General features: G+C 39.8%; 1 protein-coding gene across 2 annotated transcripts in view; it reads left to right on the top strand.

Annotated features, from left to right (window-relative positions):
• LOC136856955 (ciliary microtubule inner protein 1) overlaps positions 1-23,607 on the top strand; it is a 625,996-nt gene that overhangs the window by 149,490 nt on the left and 452,899 nt on the right. The gene's annotated exons all lie outside the window — the stretch shown is intronic.

Genomic DNA, 23,607 nt, shown 5'->3' with positions numbered 1-23,607 from the left:
GAAAACAAATGTGTCCTTCCTATAAGTACTCCGAAACCAATAGTTACACGCAGCTGAAATTTTGCATGGGACATAAGATAAAATTCTACTTCTTGTCTACCGAGGTTCATCTTGTTATCTGAAGTATTAAATGGGAAGGTTCCTTGATAGAATGAAATGTCTTGATATTTAATCTCAAAATGAAATAGAATGATAGAGAGTATTCCACACAATTGGCAATATTTTAAGAAATAGTGTATCGTACCTGGAAAACAGAAAGATAATTTTGTATAATAAAATTATGTGTTGCAGGAAAATATAAGCACAAAATAAGTACGAATGTAAGCTATATAATTAAGAGTAGGATACATATTTGTCCAAGCTTATAAAACACTGCTTAACATCTGTGACTAAAACAAATTCTAAGTGAAAATGGGTAATATATTTATATTTAATTGAAGGGCTTACAAGAAATGTGGTGCAAGTGACGAAATCTAAAAACGTTTTATGTGGTATAAGTGATAGTGGTTATGTGAGGAACTCAGGAAAAAAGTGCTATAGTTAAATGTTTGATTGCTGCTGCCATCCACTGTCTAACAATTTGAACACTATTCAAAAGCACATAGGAAAGAAAATGTGGTAAAGCTGTTCATGGGCATTGTCTGTCATGGCAAACAATCAAGAACAGAGAAACTTTCGTGATGAATTATGCATGATAATGAAATGTTAGACGTTATTATGCAGTTTTCCTTCTATTTATTGATTTGCTCTACATGTGATTACTGATTAGTTACTGATATTTTCACGAATGGTAACATAACGTCTTATGTTGGAGTTTCTAACGCTGCTTTCATCACATAATTTATTAGTATCACTTAAAATTAAGTATTTATTTATTTATTTATTTATTTATTTATTTATTTATTTATTTATTTATTTATTTATTTATTTATTTATTTATTTATTTATCGTAAGACTTTTAGCGCCGGGAGCGTTCGAGGACGTATTTGGCTCGCCTGGTGCAGGTGCTTCCATTTGACTCCCATAGGTGACCTGCGCATCTGGATTTGGTATGATGATAATGAGATATTGGGGGTGAAAACTGGTGTTCGTACGTTGCGTACTCGTATTGAATAAAGCCAAGGGGTCTGCTCAAAGCTTTACGCCCCCATGCGACGGACGAAATATTGTACTCACGGAACATTTCAGAATATGGTTCTAAGGAATAAAATTATACAGAGGGCCTGTGTGACATTAAGACAAACAGCGCGGATGCCTTTGTCCTAAGCGATACAGACGAATATAATTCAAACGCAGAATAAACGTTTAATGAACCAGTTAGACCTACAGTACAGTAATATTGTATCATTATACTGTTTTTAGCATACCATTCCCATATGGGTGTTATGCCAGTATAGGAATTGATTATAAACTACTTACATTACAGAACATTATTTCCTCAGGCTCTGGTTGTAATAAAAATGACAAAAGGATCAGATGGGCGACAGAAGAAGAAAAGAGATTCTAGGTCTTGGAAACGTAGTGTAACAAAGCTATTACGAAACAGTGACTGAGAGTATGTATGCCATGGTGGTAAGATTAAAGAAAGAGTAAACTCGAAGTTTCAAACAGTAACAAAAATGATCAAAAACGTAGTGCGTTTAAGTCGCCCGTTGAGGGCCATGTCACACTCTACAGTGTGATGGCAGTAGTGCTTAGATCCTTTCCAACAGAACAAAGATGACCTAGGCCACCATAGCTCAATTGGTAGAGCAACCGACGCGAAATTGCGAGGTTGTGGGTTCAGATCCCATTGGTGTCTGGTTGGCGATTCTTGTTCTGTACTTAACATCTCTTCAACACGTACTAAATCTACGTAACACGACCTAATAAGTTGAAAGTCGGTTTCGATCATTTCGTTGTGTCTATTCTAGCTTTACTCCTGTTCTCATAGAATTCGACTGTTTGTTTGGTAAGTCTGTCTGGATGCATTCTTTTAATATGTCCATAGAATCTTAGCCTGCGTTTTCTAATGTCTGTGTGAATATTTGTGTATTGTTTGATTTCCTGCCTGCCTCTAAGCTGGTATTGTCCGTTGGTGAGTTTTGGAACTATAACTTTTCTTATGATTTTGCTTTTATTTTTCTCAATGTTTTACTAATCTGCTTTCCTGTTCATAATTAGCTGATCCATAAAGACATTCTGGTTTAATGACTGTATTGTAATGCCTTAGTTTTGTGTCATTGGAGATACATTTTTTGTTGTAGATATTTTGGGTTACCGGTAGTCGATATGCAGTTTCCATCTGGGGGACGAGCGTTGCTTTACGTCCGTAGGTGAAACCTTAAATTACCCTACACGTGTCCCCCGGGTGGTGCTAAGAAAGCAACGGCGAAGAGATGCGATCGAACTGTCTGAAAAGACCTCTCGGTCATAATGCACAGAGTAATGAAGAAATCGGTCCTTATCAGGACCCGGAAGCCTATAGCCGAAAAATCGGACCTTCAATTCGAATATGCCATCTTAACATCGAAGGCATCAGCAGAGCAAAATGCGAGTGTCTAGCTAAAATTCTGAAAGGTCAACAGATTGATGTCATTGCGCTACAAGAAACTCATACAGCCAATGAAATGCAACTAAGAACAAGAGGCAAGATCCCAGGCTTCAAGTTAGTGGCTCACAATAATCACGAGATGTATGGCTTAGCTACCTATGTGAGAAACAATATTGCTAACTACGCAGTAGTCGACTGTAGCTCAAGTGATGACATTTTCACTGTCACAATTAAAATCAATAATCTAACAATAATGAATGTATATAAGCCACCAAACACAATGTGGCCCACTCCTCCTCTACCATCCTTACAACACCCAACCGTAATCATAGGAGACTTCAACAGTCATCACACATGTTGGGGCTATCAACAAAATGATCTAAATGGGGAGGCAATTGTTGACTGGATGGATATGGAAAATCTTAAACAAATCTATGATGCTAAAGAAAAAGGAACCTTCTTCTCCGCCCGATGGGGTAAGGAATACACTCCAGATCTTTCCTTCATAACCCAATCCCCAAACTCTCCAAACCAGATACTTCGCTCAGTTCTCAACAGTTTCCCTCATAGTCAACACCGGCCTGTCATACTCCAAATTGGCATGTATATTCCTATCATTCGATCTTATCCGAAACCTAGGTGGAACTTTAAAAAAGCTAATTGGAAAAAATTTAAAGAACAAACTGATGCAAATATAAGATGGATTAAGCCAACCTTTAATAACTATGACAGATTTGTTGGAGTTATAAAAGGTGCTGCTCGGCGCTGCATTCCAAGAGGATGCCGTAAAGAATATATTCCTGGATGGACTGCAGAGAGCGAGAGCCTTCTTAAGGAATTTGAGGAAAATGGCAACAATGAAACAGCCACAAAACTTATTCAATCACTGAATGACAATAGAAAACAAATTTGGAACGACACTGTGTCATCTCTTGATTTTACCCACTCAAGTAGAAAGGCCTGGTCTCTCATTAGAAAGCTTGACTCATCAAAGCCAGCTGGCAGGCAGAAGCTGAGTGTTAACATTAATGATCTAGCCAAACACATGATCTCTATCTCAAAGATCAATAGAGATAAACAAGTTGTAAGGGAAATCCGGTCAGCACTGAAACATAAAAAGCAATTAGCAAAACAACAGTCATCCCAATTCTCTTGTCCTTTCACAAGAGAGGAAACCCTAGAAGGCATCAAGAACATAAAATCCGGGAAAGCAGCAGGTATAGACGGCATCTATCCTGAATTCCTGCAACATCTTGGACCTGCAACAATCACTTGGCTCACCAAATTCTTCTCCAATATTTTGGAGACAGGTAACCTTCCTTCACTATTCAAGAAGACCAAAGTAATATCGATCTTGAAACCCAACAAAGACCCTCTGAGAGTGGAAAGCTACAGACCCATTGCACTGCTAAGTGTTACTCTAAAGCTCCTGGAAAGACTAATATACAATAGGATCTCAGAAACCATCAATAATCTCCTTCCCACAGAACAAGCTGGCTTCAGACCTGGAAGAAATTGCGCTGACCAAATTTTTGCATTGACCTCTCATATTGAAAATGGATTTGAGAATCGGAAGATTAGTATGGCTGTCTTCTTAGACTTATCAGCAGCCTATGATACTGTCTGGCGAGAAGGGCTTCTGCTAAAACTTATCTCTGCCATCCCCTGTGTCAAGCTTACTAATCTCATTGGCAATATGATTAGCAACAGAAACTTTCAGATCTTTTCGGATGATGCAGTAAGCAAAACCTACAAACTGAATGATGGACTTCCACAAGGATCTGTTCTGGCACCCTTACTTTTCAACCTCTATACTGCTGACTTACCAGCAACTAAGTCCAGGAAATTTATTTACGCAGATGATATACTACTGGTTAGCCAAACACCAAGTTTTCCAGAAGCTGAACAAATTCTTACAGCAGATCTAGAAAAGCTAGATACATACTTCCAAAAGTGGTGTCTCCGTCCAAATCTCCAAAAGACTGTTGTATCTGTGTTTCATCTCAGAAATAAATTTGCCAACTACAAGCCTTCAATAACATTCAGAAATCAATCCTTACAACACTGTCCCTTCCCAAAATATTTAGGTGTCACATTAGACAGATCCCTAACATATAAACATCATATTAACAACACAGCCGCCAAGATTAAAAGTCGGAATAATATTCTTCAAAAATTAGCCGGCACATCTTGGGGCGCAAACAACCAAGTGTTGAGATCTACTGCTCTAGCTCTTTGCTATTCAGTTGCTGAATACTGCGCTTCAATTTGGCTGAACAGTGCTCATACTGCGAAGATTGATGCTCAACTAAATCAAACAATGCGCATCATAACCGGTTGTATTCGCTCTACAAACGTGGCCTGGCTGCCTACACTCAGTAATATTCCTCCGCCTTGCTTAAGAAGGTCTGAAGCTCTTCTAAAACTGTGGAAGAAGACCAGCCAGGACTCCAACCTCCCCGTTCACCAGGATATTACTCAACCTGCCCCTCCTCGACTTAAGTCTAGATCTCCACCCTGGCGCACTGCACTTACACTGGAAGAATCTGGGTTCTCCATCACGAACGCCTGGTTACACCAATGGCAGCAGTCTTCTGTTCCCAATCAACATCTTGTGACTCTACTTCATGTTCAACCTCCTGGATTCCATCTACCCAGACGTCAATGGAGGACTCTAAACAGGATAAGAGTCAATCAAGGAAGATGCGGCTATACGCTTTATAAATGGGGCTGGCAGAAGTCTTCTGGGTGTGATTGTGGAGCTACCTCACAGACCATCCACCACGTAATTGCCGAGTGTCCACGGAGAGCATTTCAAGGTCCTTTGGAGGACATTCATAACGCAACTGAGGAGGCCTTGAAATGGTTCAATGGACTTGATTTGGAACTATAGGCTTCTGCTTGTATATATTGTGTATATATTGTATACTTATTTATATAATCTATCTGTGCACATCATACGATAAATAAATAATAAGTTTCCATCTTTCGGCATCTTTTGTTTCGAGTCCATTTTCCTGAATTGTTTCACCAATATACTTAAATTGTGATACTCGTGTAATTTTGTCTCCATGAATTCTGGTGCTTGTTAGTAGTTGCAGGTCATGAATTCCGTCTTTTCAAAAAATATCTGAAGGCCGACTTTTCCCGCAATTTTTTTCAGGAGTTCAATCTGATTTTGAGCTGTTGAAATTTACCGGGTTAATATTGCTAGGGCGTTCGCAGATGCTATTATTATTATTATTATTATTATTATTATTATTATTATTATTATTATTATTATTATTATTATTATTATTATTATTATTATTATTATTATTATTATTATTACCGACTTATCCGTGGTTCACAGAGGGAAGGAAGCGGAAGGGGTGCATAGTTGGACACAGCACAGATCAGAGTTTGAGAGAACCAATTAGAATTTGAGAAAGTTATATTTTCTTTCTTTCAACAGCATGGAGTCATTAATAGTAATATACGGGTGAACAGACAATATGAAAAGAGAGCAGGAAGCTCAGACAACAACAGTTTGAGCGTCAAGTATCAGATTTTTTTTAATAATATTGTGACAATAAATCACCACATGGTCAGCTCGTCGGCTCTGAATCGGTTTGTACCAAAGGAGCTCGAAAGCTAAATATTATTTACAACACAGAGCTCGGAGGCTTAGGATATATATTACAAATGATGAGCACAGAAGCTCAGGCACGTTACAATTTATACTCGGAGTTTTCCGACTCTTACAAGGCATATCATAAGGCGTCAGACTAGTCTGTACAGTTTGGCAAAGTATACTTACCACCACACTTGAAAGAAGCCTTAACTTCTGACACAATTTAAAAATAGGGTCTCGAACCCCGGAGTTCAATTTACAAAAGTTTACAAGGTTCCCGAACCCAGGAATACAATTTAAATGGATTTATAAGGTGCCCTCAAATGGGCCAGTTCATTATATTAACATGTGAAAAAGCAACAACATGTTGCTTGAAAAGCAGTTTGGTTCACTCGTTCTTTACACGATAGGGGAGTGCACAAGAAAAGAGAGCTACAGATCCATTGTAAACAGGGGAAGAAGACCCACACTACACGGCCACAAAAGTCAAGAAAGAACAAGAAGTTTAAATTTACAAAAGGCCGAAAATCAAAATGAGTGGAGGGAAAACCCAAGCACTCCAGAAAGAAATTTGCAATTACCTAATTGGGCAAAAAGCCCAGCGAAACAGAGGCTAATCCATACAACTCGGTGACGAAGTTATCAAGAAAAATGTAAGGCCGTAGGGAAGCGATTAAATTTAACTGTTAGAAAAAGTCACCAAACTTAAGTCTGAGAGGAATTTTAACGCGGGTACATCACTCATGCTTCCTAATATATTACAACATTCTATTAGGCCAAAATTATAAGTCCAAAGATGGAGAGCGAAGGCGTAGCCTACAAGTGAAAACCGTACATTTAAAATTTAAAGAGACCAGAAACTGAAAATTGCATTTTAAATAGGGTCGTAGAAATCTTACTTAAGTACACATGCAGATAGTACACATTATTGTTATTCTGCCTACCTCATAACTGCTTTCTTACGCCGTTCGCTCCCCCACCTCCAGCATTTTTCCCCTTTCAGAAGAATTCTTCTTCCAGTAACACTATTAAGACTGGACTGCCGCAATACTAGTTTCAGGAAAAGCCACCTCTTAAATAGCAACATGGCAGATATTTCCAGAAGGAATAAGAAAGAGAAGACGTGACTGGAGAATAGGAAATAGGAGAGAAGCAATATGATTGGATGATAACTTTAATAACAGGAATGGTAACAAACAAACAAAACACAGATTTTGAAAACAAAAGATTCCTTAATATTAGTTAAAATCCTTAAACACCAGGCTTTGCTAGTAAATAGCTAGTAAAGACATCTGTTCCATACAGTTGAAACTATTAGAGTCAGGTAGTTCACTTGGTATGGCATAGATTACATCACCGTAGATCTGGCGGTGTTTTTGAATAGCCGGTGAGGCCCAACACATGGTTCTATTAATATTATTATTGTTGTAACAGCAGTCTACAGATTGTGGAGAAAGAAGTAGCAGTAGCATAGGACTGGACAAATAAATGACCACATAAAGGAAAACGCTAATGTATGTTTCTCTCTCTCTCTCTCTCTCTCTCTTTGCTCCTTTTCGCTGTAGCAAAACAATATGTTAGGTAACAATGGTGATCGATCACACCTAACAACAATCGGTAATCATTTAAGGCACTTTATAACAGTGTGACAGCTCTGAGAGCTTCATTAATAACAAGGGAGAATTAAGCTCCCAATTTCCAAGGCCTACGCGCTTTACATAGCTCTATTGAACACTCGCTGCCCTTTTATTTGCATGGGAAGTCAACGACAATGCAAAAATAAACGAGAAGGAACCGCAACTAATCAGGAGCTAGCTAAGCTCATGCTACAAATGAGCAGTGTTCAAAAGGTGCTATTTCCACCTTAGAAAGTTGTGGGAAAAGCATAAGAAACGTAAATTAAAAGGCACTTGGAACGCGCCCATGATCGGCGTTGGTTCAGCTGCGAAGGAATTACATCTTTCTGGTCTGGATTGTTCACAGAAATAGATAATATTCAGCTAATGTAATGCATGAAGACGAAATACTGATTTATGTTTCGGAATGGAAATAGCACCTTTTAAACACAAATATAGGCCAAAAATAAACATCCGAAAATTAAAATTTCGAAAATAGGTCACCACACAAAATAGAAATGGAATGTCGAAAACAACCGAGCGACCCCATAACATTGCATAAGAGAAACCTAATGGGGCACAAGGCCCAATGAAACAGAGGATAATCCCAAACTACCTTGTGACTAGAAGGAAGGAAAATAATTAACAGCCGAAAATAGGCAGATGTTTAAAGTGCTGCCTAACTGTAGGGGGAGGACCTCTTCATGTGCTAATATTATTGTTAAACAACGTAATAGAAATCTACTTTTAATATATTTCCTTTAAAAATACAATGAGCATATGTACTGTTTTCCCAGTTAATTGGCTGAGTGGTCAGTGATGTTGCCTAGCCCTTCGGTTCAGAGTCTCCTGGGTTCGATTTCAGACTGAATGAGGGATCTTAACCGCGTCGGGTTAATTCCTCTGACTCGAGGACTGGGTTTTTGCGCTATTCCAGAACACTCTCCTCTTCATATAGACACACCACACAACCAACCATTACAGAAACATACACCGAGCTCGATAGCTGCATTCGCTTAAGCGCGGCCAGTATCCGGTATTGGGAGATAGTGGGTTCAAAGTCCACTGTCGGCAGTCCTGAAGATGGTTTTCCGCGGTTTCCCATTTTCACATCAGGCAAATGCTAGGGATGTACCTGAATTAAGGCCGCGGCCGCTTCCTTCCCACTCCTAGCCCTTTCCTTTCCCATCGTCGCCGTAAGACCTATCTCTGTCGGTGCGACGTAAAGCGACTTGAAAAAAAAAAAGAAACACACAACTCTGAATATATCCCTTCACGAATGGTTGGTGTCAGAAAGAACATTCAGCCGTAAAACTAAGCTTAATCCTCATTAGGCCTGAAGCCAGATTATTCGAGAAAAGGCCAGGAAAGTATTATTATTATTATTATTATTATTATTATTATTATTATTATTATTATTATTATTATTATTATCAAGTTGGAAGAAAGTATTTGTTATATGTGTTTGGCGCTGGGTATTAATAGAGTAGTTTTCAGTTAGACGTGATAATTCATTAATAACACGCTCGAATGCCTTCCTGAGGCAGGCTACAAACTCTGCATACATCGGTGATATTTCGCTTAAAGATGTGCCTGCCATAATTTCTCGAACTGGTTACCTTATCCTGAATTACTGTTATTATAATAATTATTATTATTATCATAACCATATATTTAGTAGAGTGGAAGAGACATGGTCGAATGCCATCGCTCGGCGCGCGTGTTGCTAAACAAAGGAAGTAACGTGAACGCACCAGACCGCATCCATGATCACGGAAGTCTGCTGGGTATTGTGTATTTGTCTCGACAGGACTAGCGTGCACAGGAAGGAACTGAACTGCCATTATTTTAGTATCTCTGCAGCGACAGATTTCGCAAAGCTTGCTTGATACTCATATGTTTTGAAAAAGAAAGAAATAATTTATAAGCTATGTTTTAAAGTTCCTTTAGTCCTGTGAGTGATCTACGTGGAGAAAAATAAAGGGGACAGCAAGGTTGCGTATAACATCCGAAATAAGCGAACCAAAATGTATTATTATTATATTTTGTTATATATAATTCACAATTTTATAATTGGGTTTATGAGTTCCTTCGGTACAATGTACATGGAAGAATTAATATTTAGTACATACGCACATATCGGTATATACTTACATTGTTGACAAATAAATTTGACAGATATTTATGAGATATTTACTATACATAAATGGTCAAAATGATTAGTCCTCTGTATATGGTGAATGGTTCATCCCAATAAACTTCCTTACGATGTGGCAAGTGGCCAGGATTGCTGCTTTTTGTAATTCTCTGTAAGAGGGTGGAGATTAAGAGCTTCCATACTCCTGTGTAGTGTCTTTGGTATAATACCATTACATCCAATCACTACTGGCATGATAATAACATTGTTGAGTTTCCACGTGATTTTTATCTCTGTGGCCAGATCTGTGTATTTGGAAATCTCTGTATGTGTTGATTGGAGGTTGTATTAGGGCATGCCATGTCAATTTTGAAGCAGATTTTCTTGTTTTTATCTACAAAATTTATATCTGGTCTATTGCAGGTAATAGTTTTATCAGTGATGATACTTCTATCCCAGTAAAGTTTGTAATTTTCACTTTCCAAGACTGATTAGGGTTTATACTTTCAATATGCTGTGGTACAGTGGATTAGGTTATTTTGTCGGGCTAGTTTCTGGTGAATGATTTTTGCAATTTGGTCATGTCTGTACTTGTAGTCAGTGTTTGCGATTAATCGACAATCTGAGGTTACGTGCTGGATAGTTTCTGGAGATGTATTACATCGTCGGCACCGATCTGAATAGAAAAACTGATCATGCAGTATATGCTTTCTGTACTTCCTTGTGGCAATGACTTGATCTTGTATGGCGAGCATGAAGCGCTCTGTTTCTGGGTATATGTCTGAGTGTGCCAGCCACTCATGCGACGCTTGTTTGTCGATATATGGCTGATTTAACTCATTTGTATACCGTCCATGAAGAGGTTCCTTTTTCCACAGAACGATATTTTCCTCGTTTGTGGAGAATGACATTGTTGGTGAAGCCGCGGTGTTCACATTGAGGGGCGTAAAACCGTCATCTGCTATAACCATTGCACTATGTAGGGCAGAGGTTTCTGATTTATGTTTTAAGTAGCACTTTAGTGATGTAATTTGTTCATTGTGTAATTTCTCAAGGTCTATTAGTCCACGACCACCATCAGAACGAGGCAGAGTGAGTCTTTCTGAGGCTGATTTTGGATGATGTATGTGGTGTTTTGTCAGTAACACATTCACTTTCGTTTGAAGATCCTTCAGCTCAGTTGTAGTTCATTTTATGACTCCAAATGAGTATATGAGAACAGGTATTGCAAACGTGTTGATGGCCTTAACGATGCTTTTTCCTGTGAGCTTAGAACGCACGATTCGTCTTACTCGTTCAATATATGTCAGTCTCAATGCCTGCTTTGTGTCCTCGTGTGTCTTTGCTGATTGGTTATATCCAAGATATCGATGTTTCATTTGCTGTCAGTGGTGAGATATCTGTTGCTTCAGAGTGGATGCCCTGTGCCGAGAAAGAGCCCCTCCTAATTATCTGAGTAGCACATTTATCGAGTCCAAATTTCATGCAGATGCCTGTGGAGAAATTGCGGGTAATTGAAACAAGGTGTTCAAGTTGTCTTTGTGAGGCAGTATACAGCTTTAGATCATCCATATACAGCAGATGTGAAATTTGTAGATTGTTCTTTGCTTTTGATAGTGAATCCATAAGTTGTCGAACTCAGCAAGTCTGATAGTGGGTTCAGAGCAAGACAAAACCATAGCGGACTGAGGGAATCCCCTTGGAAAATGCCTCTTTTAATTGGAATGAGGTCAGTTATCACACATTCTTCTCCATCGTGGAGGTTAGTAGTAGTATTCCAAGTTTGCGTGGTAGTTGCTAGGAACGTCACTATGTTAGGATCAACTTTATATACGCTAAGGACCTCAACAAGCCAGGAATGTGGCACTGAGTCAAATACCTTTCTCTAATCTATGAAACAAGTGTGCAAATTTGGGTTGTTATGGTATGCTTGTTCCATGGTTATACTATCAATTATTTATTGTTCTTTACAGCCTTTTGTGAACCTTTTGCAGCCATTTTGTTTCTCAGCGATGATGTCATCGACCTTGCAATGATTCTGGATTTAAAATTTTATAACTTTTTATGAAGTTGGTAGGCATGTGATTGGTCGGTATTTATCAGGATTTGCCATTTTGTTATTTTTAGATTTTAGGTACGTGATTCCTGTAGTGAGAAAATGTGGGAGGGCATCTGGTTTACTGATGAAAATTTGTATGTTGTAGGTAAGTAATCTGTGAACACTGGTAAATTTCTTACAGTAGTAATTATGTATGCGGTCTATTCATGTGGTCTTCCAATTAAGTAAATTGTTAATCGCTGTTACAACCTCCTCTAATGTGAAATCTGCTTGGGTCATGCTTTCAATATTCTCAGCTTTCTTCTTGATAGTTTTAAGCCAATGTGCCTCTTCATTATGTTCTTTGGATGCATCCCATGTAGTTGCTAGTGGCTTTACGTCGCACCGACACAGATAGGTCTTATGGCGACGATGGGATAGGAAAGGCCTAGGAGTTGGAAGGAAGCGGCCGTGGCCTTAATTAAGGTACAGCCCCAGCATTTGCCTGGTGTGAAAATGGGAAACCACGGAAAACCATCTTCAGGGCTGCCGATAGTGGGATTCGAACCTACTATCTCCCGGATGCAAGCTCACAGCCGCGCGCCTCTACGCGCACGGCCAACTCGCCCGGTCCATGTAGTTGACCAGTATTCTCTTATGCTCTCCGTAGTTGGTATACCATTGCTATTCTGCACGTTAGTTGTCTTCGGTGCCTTAAGTTTGTTGTAAAATAGTTTCTTATTCCCATCAAAAAGAGAGTTTTGTGCCTTTCTTTCCGTTGCCTTAGTATAGCGCTTGAGACGTTTAGCAAGGGCAGTTCGTTTTTTCTTCATTGTATCTATATATTCGGTAATAAGAGAGTTTTCTGCATCTTTAGTAGAGTGTTTTTTTATTCCTCAGTATTTTCCTTACGTGATTGCAAAGCCGAGGACTTCGATGACCATTGGTGTATTGAGTAAGTCGATTAACGTTCTGTCATAGGTAGGGTTACCAGATGACCACGGATCGAAAGCAGGACTTTTGAGTTCAAAAAGCAGGACAAAAACCAGGACAGCATTAAAATTGCTTAATTTTTTTGTTAAAACCATTTATTTTGCGTACCTTATTCATATTGCTTGGCCACAAGTGAAGTCTCGAAAGCACGAATATCACTGACACCTTATTCATGTTTATTGTGCTTATCAGAGCTACTTATTTTATTGATCAACTCCTTATTGTCTTTTAAATAGTCATAAAACTGGTTACAAGTGAAGTCTTTCATGTTAAACTTCACTGACATCGACCATTTCACAGAGGCAACACTTAACCTACTGTATTTCTTTCTTTGGTCCACTGTGCATTTATTAAAGAAAATACTCTTTATACGGTGGCATTGTGTGCAGGAATTGCAAAATACACTTCTGACAATTTCAGTAGCTCGGAAGAACATGTAATATTGACGCTATTTAGAAAACCAGCCCATTTTTATGGACTGGTTCCTTAAAGAAATTTTCATTCTGCTTTTGCACTTCAATATACTTTTGAAGACTTACAAATTGGTCAAATAATCTAACATCATCAATGTTTACACCTTTAGCAGTAAGATATTTAACAGTATCTTCAAGGTCAGTCCAGTTGAAATCTGAAGTTAAGGTCATCCATTTAAAAGTACTGAATTCTTCAAGTGGTTGTAACCATTTTCCAAGGTACTCCAGGCATGCATTATATACATCATGGACTTCTTTCATGAAGGAATCACTGTATTCCTGCAACCCTTCCTCCTTCAAAGTTTTCATCATTTCATTCACTTTCATAGAAACAAAATTATTAGAAAAACGAGCTTGTAAAATGCCAACAGTTTCTTCAAGTGCCTGTTTCACTTCAATAATGGAATTATTCTCCGTTTTAACATGAAGAATGTTCTCTTGAATGACTGACATTAAATACTGGCAAAATATTAAATACATTTCACTTAACTTATTGGTAAAAAAAAACTTGTTCAAAATTGTTGGCGGGTTATCCACAGATAGGAAATAAGACCGAAGTGCTGGATACAGTTGAAGCATCCTTTCAACAGCTGGAAAAAGTGACAACCAACGAGTCTTTGTATGCTTCAATAGGGATTTGTAATTCACATCTACAAATTCACAAAAAGTTTTTAGTTCTTCTTTCCTTATGGTGAATGTAGAAAAGTAGTTGAACACTTTTAACACAACACGTCAATCGACAATAAATCCATGTTGAACACAATTATGCAACACGTGTGCCGGGCAGCCTACTCCAATCAAGGTTTCATTAAGTTGAGATTTGAGGTTAGAAAATACATTATTATCTCCTTTTCTTTTCAGGCCACCAAAATTCGTATTGCAGTTATCTCCTCCAAAAGCAATGCACTTCTCCGAAATTGCATTTTGTTGCAGGACACCTAACACCATAGAAGCTTTTTCATTACTAACACTGCACAGATCTATTAACTTTGCTTACAGCCCTCCATTCCTGTAGTCAAAATACTGCATGAGCACAGGAAACAGTTTTATATTCCGATGATTGCTGCCATCCGTACAAACACCAATGCATGATACGTCTTTGACTTGTTTAATGGCACTTTCTACACAGTGAGGTCCAAGTACATTATTGACAATGACCTCAGACTTTGTACGAGCACACTGAATATTTTCCCCTCTTTCAGAATCAGGAAATAATTTAGATGGAATCTTAGACATACAATCCATAGTTTTGTAGCTCCCATGATGAACAGCATTGTGGTACACAAGAACTCCCTCTGCAGCAATCGCATTTTCGTTTAGTGATGTGTTCCTTTTGAAAAATGTTAACACATTATTTGAAGTTGATGCACTTTTAACATTAGCTTTATGTTTGCCCGTTGTAATGTGACTTTCTAAATCCATAGCTCCACGATTAGCCACAGAAACGTATGTTCCTGGTTTACATACTAGACACTTGGCTTCTTCGTCGGTGCGGCCTTTTTTGAAGCATTTATATCTTTTCTCCAGTTCAGCAATGAACTTACACACTTTTTTCCCATAACACCTTTAACGTACCAACAGCTCACAACATATATTGTAGAGTAGATCACAAGGATTGTACTACAACTAAGCAGCAATATGGGCGAAAATTATTTGTCTTTAGCTTCCGTTTCCGTATGCTATCGCAAACTTCGACTATCGACTTCGACCAGCGGTAATATACTAGTCAAAGACTACAAGAATTTAAAAAGTTCAATCTGCAGTTGAAGTCAAGGGTTATGGAATAAGCGAGTCTAAGTTTACGAAAATGGGCTTCCAGTTGGAAAAAAAATCATTTTAACATTATTAGACGAAAATACGGACAATCAGCAAATAATTAAAAAATAAATACGGTCGCCAGGACAGACGCTAAGAATAAGGGCATGTCCTGGTAAATACGGACGTCTGGTTACCCTAGTCGTAGGTCTTCAATTCGTGATTTGAGTCGGCGCTGCCATGGTGGTTCTCTATGTATTCGGTTCATTGACCTATTTTCAGATCTTACTTTTCCCTCATTAGCCCTGATTGTTGCCACTGCAGCACAGTAGATTGCATGATATACCTGGAGGAATGTCTGGTGTGTTTCTAAATATATTGGTAGAATGTTTGAATTCAACTTTTCAATTATTTGTGTGAATTTCTTGGTTTGCTTCTGCCTGGGTAGTATAGGTCTGAACGTGGGATCTGTACCTTCAAACTCAATAAGTGCTCTTTGGAATTCATCTTCTATTTCAGTTGGCCATTCATTTTCTGCATTATGTTGGTATGTGTAAACTTCAGTTTCTTGGAGATTTTGCGGGACCATTGTGTTGGTGTAGGGTGTGGCTCTGTTCGTTTCATATGCAATTCTTTCATGCTCACCTGAAGGTTCCTAGGGACCCATTAGCTCAGTTTCAATTTCCTGTTTAATATTACTGAGAACTGTTCCCGGTATAAAGTTCTTCATGACAATTGCGCGTCTTTGATCTGCTATTCGTTGTTTTGAGACATGTGTGTTAGGATACTGTGCGTTGAAAACCGTGTATAGCTTCTGTCGATAATCTGTCATGTATTTTTCCAGCCTGGTAACTGTATAGTAAGCCCTCATTGTAAACTCATTGAGAGAATTTTCCCATCTCATTCGAGAACGGACTTTTCGCACTTTGGTGGTTACATTTTCTGCAAAAGCACCTTCAGTGGTTGTTGTCAAGAGATGTTCCTTGGCTTCGGGCGTGTCCCAGATGGCGAATCGGGGGCCCATCGGACTTGTTCGTAGGATCTGAGCGAAATAAAATACCTCTCGGGGACCTAAAAGAGGCACAGTCAGAAGAAATCTTGAGGCAGCCTCTGAAGCTCAAAGGCCCCCTCCCAGGATTACAAGTAAAACCCGGTCAACGGTTTCAAAGACGGAAGAGAATTTCATTTCCCGACGGCTGAGAGAGCGGAAGAACATAATTGAGTGAACCACGGAAAACAATACTTTCGGAATAACAATTCTATCTTACTTCGAAAACTAATTTGTACTCTTACACAACACCATTTCTATACGCAAAATGGAAAAATCACTAAAAGAAAGTATTACCTCAGGTGGTAGCCCGAAAGGGAATCCCCTATTGTGTTACGCAAGAGAGTGGGACCTAGAATTCTGAGGCGTAACGCCATTTGCAACAAAGACGAGTCGGGCCGTCTTCAAACACCCTCTAGTCTTAAATTCGAGAATAAGTACTTCATCGGGACCTACTCCTCCGAGTTGGAAAACAGAAAGAACTTGAAAAGCTCTTGGACAAGTACCAAATCCAGATCGTGGCTGTAAAAAAGAGCAGATTTATGGACAAATACATCACGGACACACAACACCACACGGCATTCAAAGGAAAGCCAGCGGTAAAAGTAATGATTGGCATGCCTACTCGGTATCGACTTCTACGCAAACAAAAAGATAGTGAAGAATGTCTCAGACGTCAGGTCAAAAATTGAATGACTTCCTACCGACGATCAAGTGTAAGAACAAAACATACACTCTCACCGATTGCCACGTCCTCATCAACGAAGATAACAAGAAAACCCCACTGAAATTGGACGTCCCCTGGGACATTCTGCAAACCGAAATAACCCAGATTACCACAAACAACATAAAAATCCTATTGGGTGACTCCAAAGCGTAGGTAGGGAGAGAAACCTAATACAGCGATGTGGTGGGAGACTACCCAGAACATAAGAGGACGAACAGGAACGGGAAAAGGCTTATTAGATTCTGTAAAGAGTTCCACTTGAGACCTTCGCCAACGTATTTCAGGAAACTCTCGAGAAAAGCTAACCTAAATATCACCAAATCCCAACCCGGGGGGAATTCAAACTGGACCACGTAGCCATAACCAGGAGAAGCATCAAGGAGGAGATAAACGAAAAAGTGTTCAAAAAGAGTGCATTTGATTCGGACCACTAACTGTCCAAAGTCAAAACCCGCTTTCTCCCACCAACCCGAAAGAAAGACGCACCCAAAATAACTAAGTACAACACCAACCGAATAAATATCATTTGTTACGGAAGGTAGAATATATGAATATAACCTGGGCTACAAATCGTTAGGTCACCAGAATGCTGTGGAAAATCTAATCCAAGAAAGGAGAGTTACGAAAATTGCTGGACCATCGGAAGGAGTAACCCATGGATCGAGGTACATCAGTATAACAGCAGTAAACGCTGATCGGAAAACAGGCATAGAATACAAAATCATACGTCGTACAGTCACTCAAAGACAACATTGAACGCCCGAAGGGAAACAGCTTTGTCATTAATACGTTGCTGGATTTTTTTTTGCGTCACACCGACACAGATAGGTTTTATGGCGACGATGGGATAGGAAAGGCCTAGGAACGGGAAGGAAGCGGCCGTGGCCTTCACTAAGGTACAGTCGCAGCATTTGCCTGGTGTGATAATGGGAAACCACGGAAAACAATCTTCAGGACTGCCGACAGCGGGGTTCGAACCCACTATCTCCCGGATGCAAGCTCACAGCTGCCGTCCCTAACCGCACGGCCAACTCGCCCGGTTACGATGTGTAGTGAACAAGAAGGCCAAATAAGGGAAAAAAGGGGAAAATTAGGGAGTTCACACAAAATAAATATTCAAGCTAAAATTATACTGTATATTGAACAAAATAAAGCGGGTGACATAAGTGAATAGATTAATACTAAATAATTTTTAAAAAATAAAAGCTCGTAAATTTGGATCTGATAAGAAAACACAGCCTACCTATGTAAATAGAAGTACAGAGACTCAAAGTAAAATATTCCAACAAATCAAAACACAGTAGAGAACAATCATCCGGAATACAACGCTACCAAAGGGAGGAGATCCCAGTAAAGAAGCCCCCAGAGTGCAAACCGCGAATGAAATACCAATAAGAAATAATTATTACAGTAAAATAGAGCATTTAGTTGCTGACAAAAACTGGAGTTTACGCCGCATTTAAAAAGGATCACACAACGAATGAATGAAAGGGATAGTCTAAAAGTTAGACTGGAATTAAATGCCACAGGTCAAGAAATTATAGGAAATATAAAGGAGGCCCATTAAAGGTGAATATGCTTTGAAGAAAAAGGAGCAGTGGACTTTAAAGTTTGCACTTGGAAAGTAATTAATGACCACAGCAGTCATACACAGATTATAGTTATATCGAACAAAGGCAAAGCATTAAGATTCAAGTAGATGAACTTCTGATGACACAAAGAAGACCAGTGCATTAACTCGAAAGGGACTAATTTTAAGGTATTCGAGGTATTAAAGCACAACATGTTGTAACTTCACCAATCTTGAGAAGTTCACCATGCCGGCACATACCTTCGAAGTGACCTGTACACATGGTCACATCAATTTTTGCAGGGGAACAGGTTTTATGGGTTAATTTGACATAGATAAATGTATAGGTAATAGAATCATCTGCCAGAGTTCAACGAAGTTCTAGAATAACTGAAATTCATTGCCACATAAGATTTAACACTCGAGCCCGCCTGGTGGCCATGATCGTTAAGGCGCTGAAGTCTAAAAACGGTCTAACACCGAGGTTAGCCGGTTCGAGTCCCGTTGGTCGAAAAAATTTTCACCATCAGAATGTTGGCCGGCAGGGTAGGGGAGGTGGTGGTATACAATTTCTAATCACTAGATTGCGTGCCAAAAGCCTGGATTAAATTCCAAACCTCTCCGCAGTGCTCATATGGAGTGAGGGCATATGACGCTGTTGATGGTGATTCGTCCGTCGGATGGGGACGTTAAGCCTTGAGCAGACCCCTTGGTACTATTCGACAGGAGTAGGCTATGTGCCGGCACCGGGTTTCACCCTCTCCCTACTATCATATATATCACGTCATTCATTTCATCTCTCATTAACTCCTCTGATGAGGTTGACGTCAGGAAGGGCATCCGGTCATAAAAAACCGCCACAACAAATTCATCTCACCTCATACCCGACCCCGTAGGGAAACGGGACAAGGGTTGGACAAACATAAGATTTAACACTCGATAGGCCTAATGATGAAGAGCTGCTGCTCAACAAATTTGAGTCCGGTACATACTTCAAAGAGGTCGGTAGATGCAGAGTGGGTTTCGGCCCTTGGGTGTCGTCCCTTAAGTGGCCATGGCTTACGCGTGGTCCAACATATCTGTACTCCGACCGGCCAACCGAACAGAAGAAAGTTGGCCATGGCTCTACCGTGGCTCTACGCCTCTGCATTCGGGAGACGGGCCTGGGGCACAGAGCCGGACTTCACGCCTGGCCTCACCCGTCGGCTGTCCTGAGAATAGTTTTCTGTGGTTTTCCATTCTCCTGCACTAAGGAGAATGCCAGGACAGTTCGTAGTATAGGCCACGGCCGCCCACCTCCTCACCTTCTCCACACATCTCCTTCACCGTAACAAATCTCCCGGCCTGAGAGACGGCGTCACCGTCTAAGAGGCCCGCCTCTCGCTTCAGGGGAGGAATGAAGAGGTTTAATAGTAGTAGTAGTACTTCAAAGACGTACGTCCCGTGCGAAGCCCAACCTGAGCAAGTCAGATCTTACAAATAAACATATACACACGGGAGTGGGAGTCCTTTAGCGGGCATGTGCAGCGGAGAAGGGATGCTTCTCGACAGTTGCCGAAGTAGTTGCGCAGATTGCGAAGGACTGCACAGCCTTGCTGTCACAAACTGTAAACACAATATTAAAAACATAATTCTGAAGAGGATATGGCAGAACCTATTCATAGGGATCAACGAAGCCGCTAAGAAGACACTAGAGCTGGCAAAGAGGAAAAGAACAATCTAGTGAAATAAGTGAGAACGCGCTCGAGAACTGATCTGAGGGATGAAAGGGGACACACACTTAAAAAAATTCAGGCAACAAAGGAAAAATCATCCGGAACACACCGAAGAACCAAAAGATGATTCGAAAAAGCACAGCTTGATTTCACGAAGAGCAACTCTAGGGATACTAGACCCTAAGAACAATCGCAGAGAGTATCAAACACCAAGCACAACTTTCAGAAACAAACAGGGCAAAACTGGATTGAGCAATCCAGCCAGGTATTTTGATTATCTCCTGAAAGACTCACCCTCGACTTCCATAATGGAAATTCTGACACCATCAGAGAATCCACGAGATGACTTACCGCCTACGAAGGAAGAAATCAAGGAAGCTCTAAAAATCCCCCAAATTAACAAGGCCTGCGGAAAAAAGCTCGGTAACGGCGGAAATGTTGAAGTGGTCAGAATCAGAAATCCTAGACGATCTGCATCAAATATTGCAGAAAATCTTGTATACATAGAAACTATCAGAAGAATGGAAAATTGCTGATCTACCCGCTCCGTATTAAATGGGACAAAGAGAAGGTTAACATCTATAGAAATATGTTCATCATCCCGGTCGCTTAGAAAATCCTCCCAAGATACGCTCCTTAGCCGAAGAATCTTCATCTTGAAGTCAATAATCCACCACAAAATGCTGAGCGCCAAGAAAATCATGGAGAATTCCATAAATGTAAAAGAACCTTCTACTCGGTGGACAGAGAGACCTCGGATAGGGTCATCAGAGAACTCGAAGTCAGAAAGAAGTTGGTGAACATAATCAAGGAGTCACTAACAGGCGCAACCTTCAAGGTGATGTTCGCAATATAACTGTCCGGCCGTTTGAAATAGAGACAGGCATGAGGCAGCGCGACAGACTTACACCACTATTATTCAACTGCGTCCTAGAAAAGATGTGAGAATTTTGAAATTAGAATTTGACAAACAAGCCAGCAGAACAGGGTTCGGCATCTCGACAGAAAACACCAAATTCAAAACGAATTACAAAACACGAGAAAAGTTTCTTTCAACATGGATAGCATGGTTTAAGAGGGTAAAGAAATTCGAGTACCTCAGTGAAACCATGCAAAAGAATGGACTAGAGAAAGCCGCGGTAGACGACCGGATATTTAAAATGGAAAGAGCATACTGGCTGACAAACCGAGCATCTACTGGAACGCCAAATAAGACATTGCAACACTGTGGTAAAAATAAAGGCCAACGAATGCCTTGCGATGAACTAGAGGATAGAGAAGCTGGAGGTTTTAGAAAAGAGAATCCTTAGGAAAATTATTGGTCCAGTCCAGATTGAAGACGGCTGGAAACTTCAGGGCAACAAAGAAGTCTACCAGAACTTGAAGAGAATCACGAAGGTCATTTGACATTTCTCGCACACATGTTCAGTATGAACAAAGGCAGATTAACGAAACAGATATTCGACTACTCTGGAAAAAAATCACGGAAAGATCCTGAAAAGTCCAGCATCCCGGAGGTCCAAATGTTGGCAAGGAGAATATTTCGTAACCCAGTGTAAAAATGGATTTCAAATCGAAAGAAGAACTACAAAGACTGGTAGAGCGTGGACAGAAGTGAAAAAGGCAGTAACTCTCAGCGAACGTACGAAGGAGCCCTCAAGACAGAGGAATCTCAACACAAAGAGGATAAAATGTTGCACATGATACTAAGCGGTCAATTCGCAAATAAATAAATAAATTAATTAATTAAATAATAAATAAATAAACAAATAAATAAATAAATCTTCATTATAGACCGTTATGCCTTTCAGTCTTCAGTCTTCAACCCTCTGAGAATTTATTAAATGCCGCCACAATCCTCTATTTGTTTTTTTTTTTTTTTGCTAGGGGCTTTACGTCGCACTGACACAGATAGGTCTTATGGCGACGATACCTCTATTTGTTATTAATTCTGCTGTGGCCTCGTTTAGTCCTATACCTAATCTTTAAATCATTAGAAACTGAGTCTAACCATCGTCTTGGTCTACCTCCACTCCTCTTACCCTCCATATCAGAGTCCATTATTCTCCAAGGTAACCTATCCTCATCCATTCGCCTCACGTGACCCCACCAACGAAGCCGGTTTATAGGTGTAGCTTCATCCATCGATTTCATTCCTAACTCAGCCTTTATCTCCTCATTTCGAGTACCCTCCTATCATTGTTCCCATGTGTTTGTACCAGCAATTAATCTCGCTACTTTCATTTCTGTTACTTCTAGCATATGAATAATATATACTGAGTCCACCCAGATTTCAATCGCGTAAAGCAAAGTTGGTCTGAAAACAGACCGATGTAAAGATAGCTTCGTCCGGGAGCTGACTTCCTTCTTACAGAATACTGTTGATCGCAAGCGCGAGCTCACTGCATTGGCTTTATTGCACATTGATTCAATCTCACTTACTATTCTACCGTCCTGGGAGAACACACAACCTAAATACTTGAAATTATCTACCTGTTCCAGGTTTTTGTACCCAATATGACATTCAATTCTCTTTGATTTCTTACGTACTGACATTTATTTAGTCTTGGAAAGTCTAATTTTCATACCATACTCCTTGCCCTATTTTCAAGGCTTCCGGCACAATCTGCCATAAACAACAAGTCACATAGGTCAGACTGTTTACTACATTTCTACCTACCTCAATCCCTCCCTGCAACTTTATACCACTCAGTGGATGATCCATGTAAACTATGAACAACAAAGCTGAATGACTGCAGTCTTGTCTAACCCCTGTAAGTACGTTGAACCAAGAACTCATTCTACCATCAATTCTCACTGTAGCCCAACTATCAACATAAATGCCTTTGATGAATTGTAATAATCTACCTTTAATCCCACAATCTCTCACTACGGCGAACATCTTTTCCCTCGGTACACTGTAATATGCTTTCTTTAGATCCACGAAACATAAATATAGCTGTCAATTCATCTCGTAACATTTTTGAATTACCTGGCGCATACTGAAAATCTGATCCTGACAGTCCCTCTGTGGTCTGAAACCACACTGGTTTTCATCCAACTTCCTCTCTACCACTGATCGCACCCTCTCTTCCACGATGCCAGTGAACACTTTGCCTGGTATACTGATCAATGAGCTGCCTCGACAATTGTTGCAATCCTTCCTTATAGATAAGTGCAATTACTGCTTCTGTTCAATCAGAAGGTATCTGACTAACAATCCATGCTAATCTTATTACTCTATGAAGCCACTTCATCCCTGCTTTCCACTACATTTCACCATTTTATGTCTAATTTAATCTATTCCTGCTGATTTATGACAGTGGAGTTTATCCATCCTTCCCACTTCATCAAGTGTAAATTCATCAACATAATTGTTTTTCTCTCCA

This window comes from Anabrus simplex, chromosome 1 (genome assembly GCF_040414725.1).
Source record: "Anabrus simplex isolate iqAnaSimp1 chromosome 1, ASM4041472v1, whole genome shotgun sequence".
Classification (NCBI taxonomy): Eukaryota; Metazoa; Arthropoda; class Insecta; order Orthoptera; family Tettigoniidae; genus Anabrus; species Anabrus simplex.
Note: the sequence above shows the minus strand (reverse complement) of the source record. Positions and strands in the feature narration are given on the sequence as shown.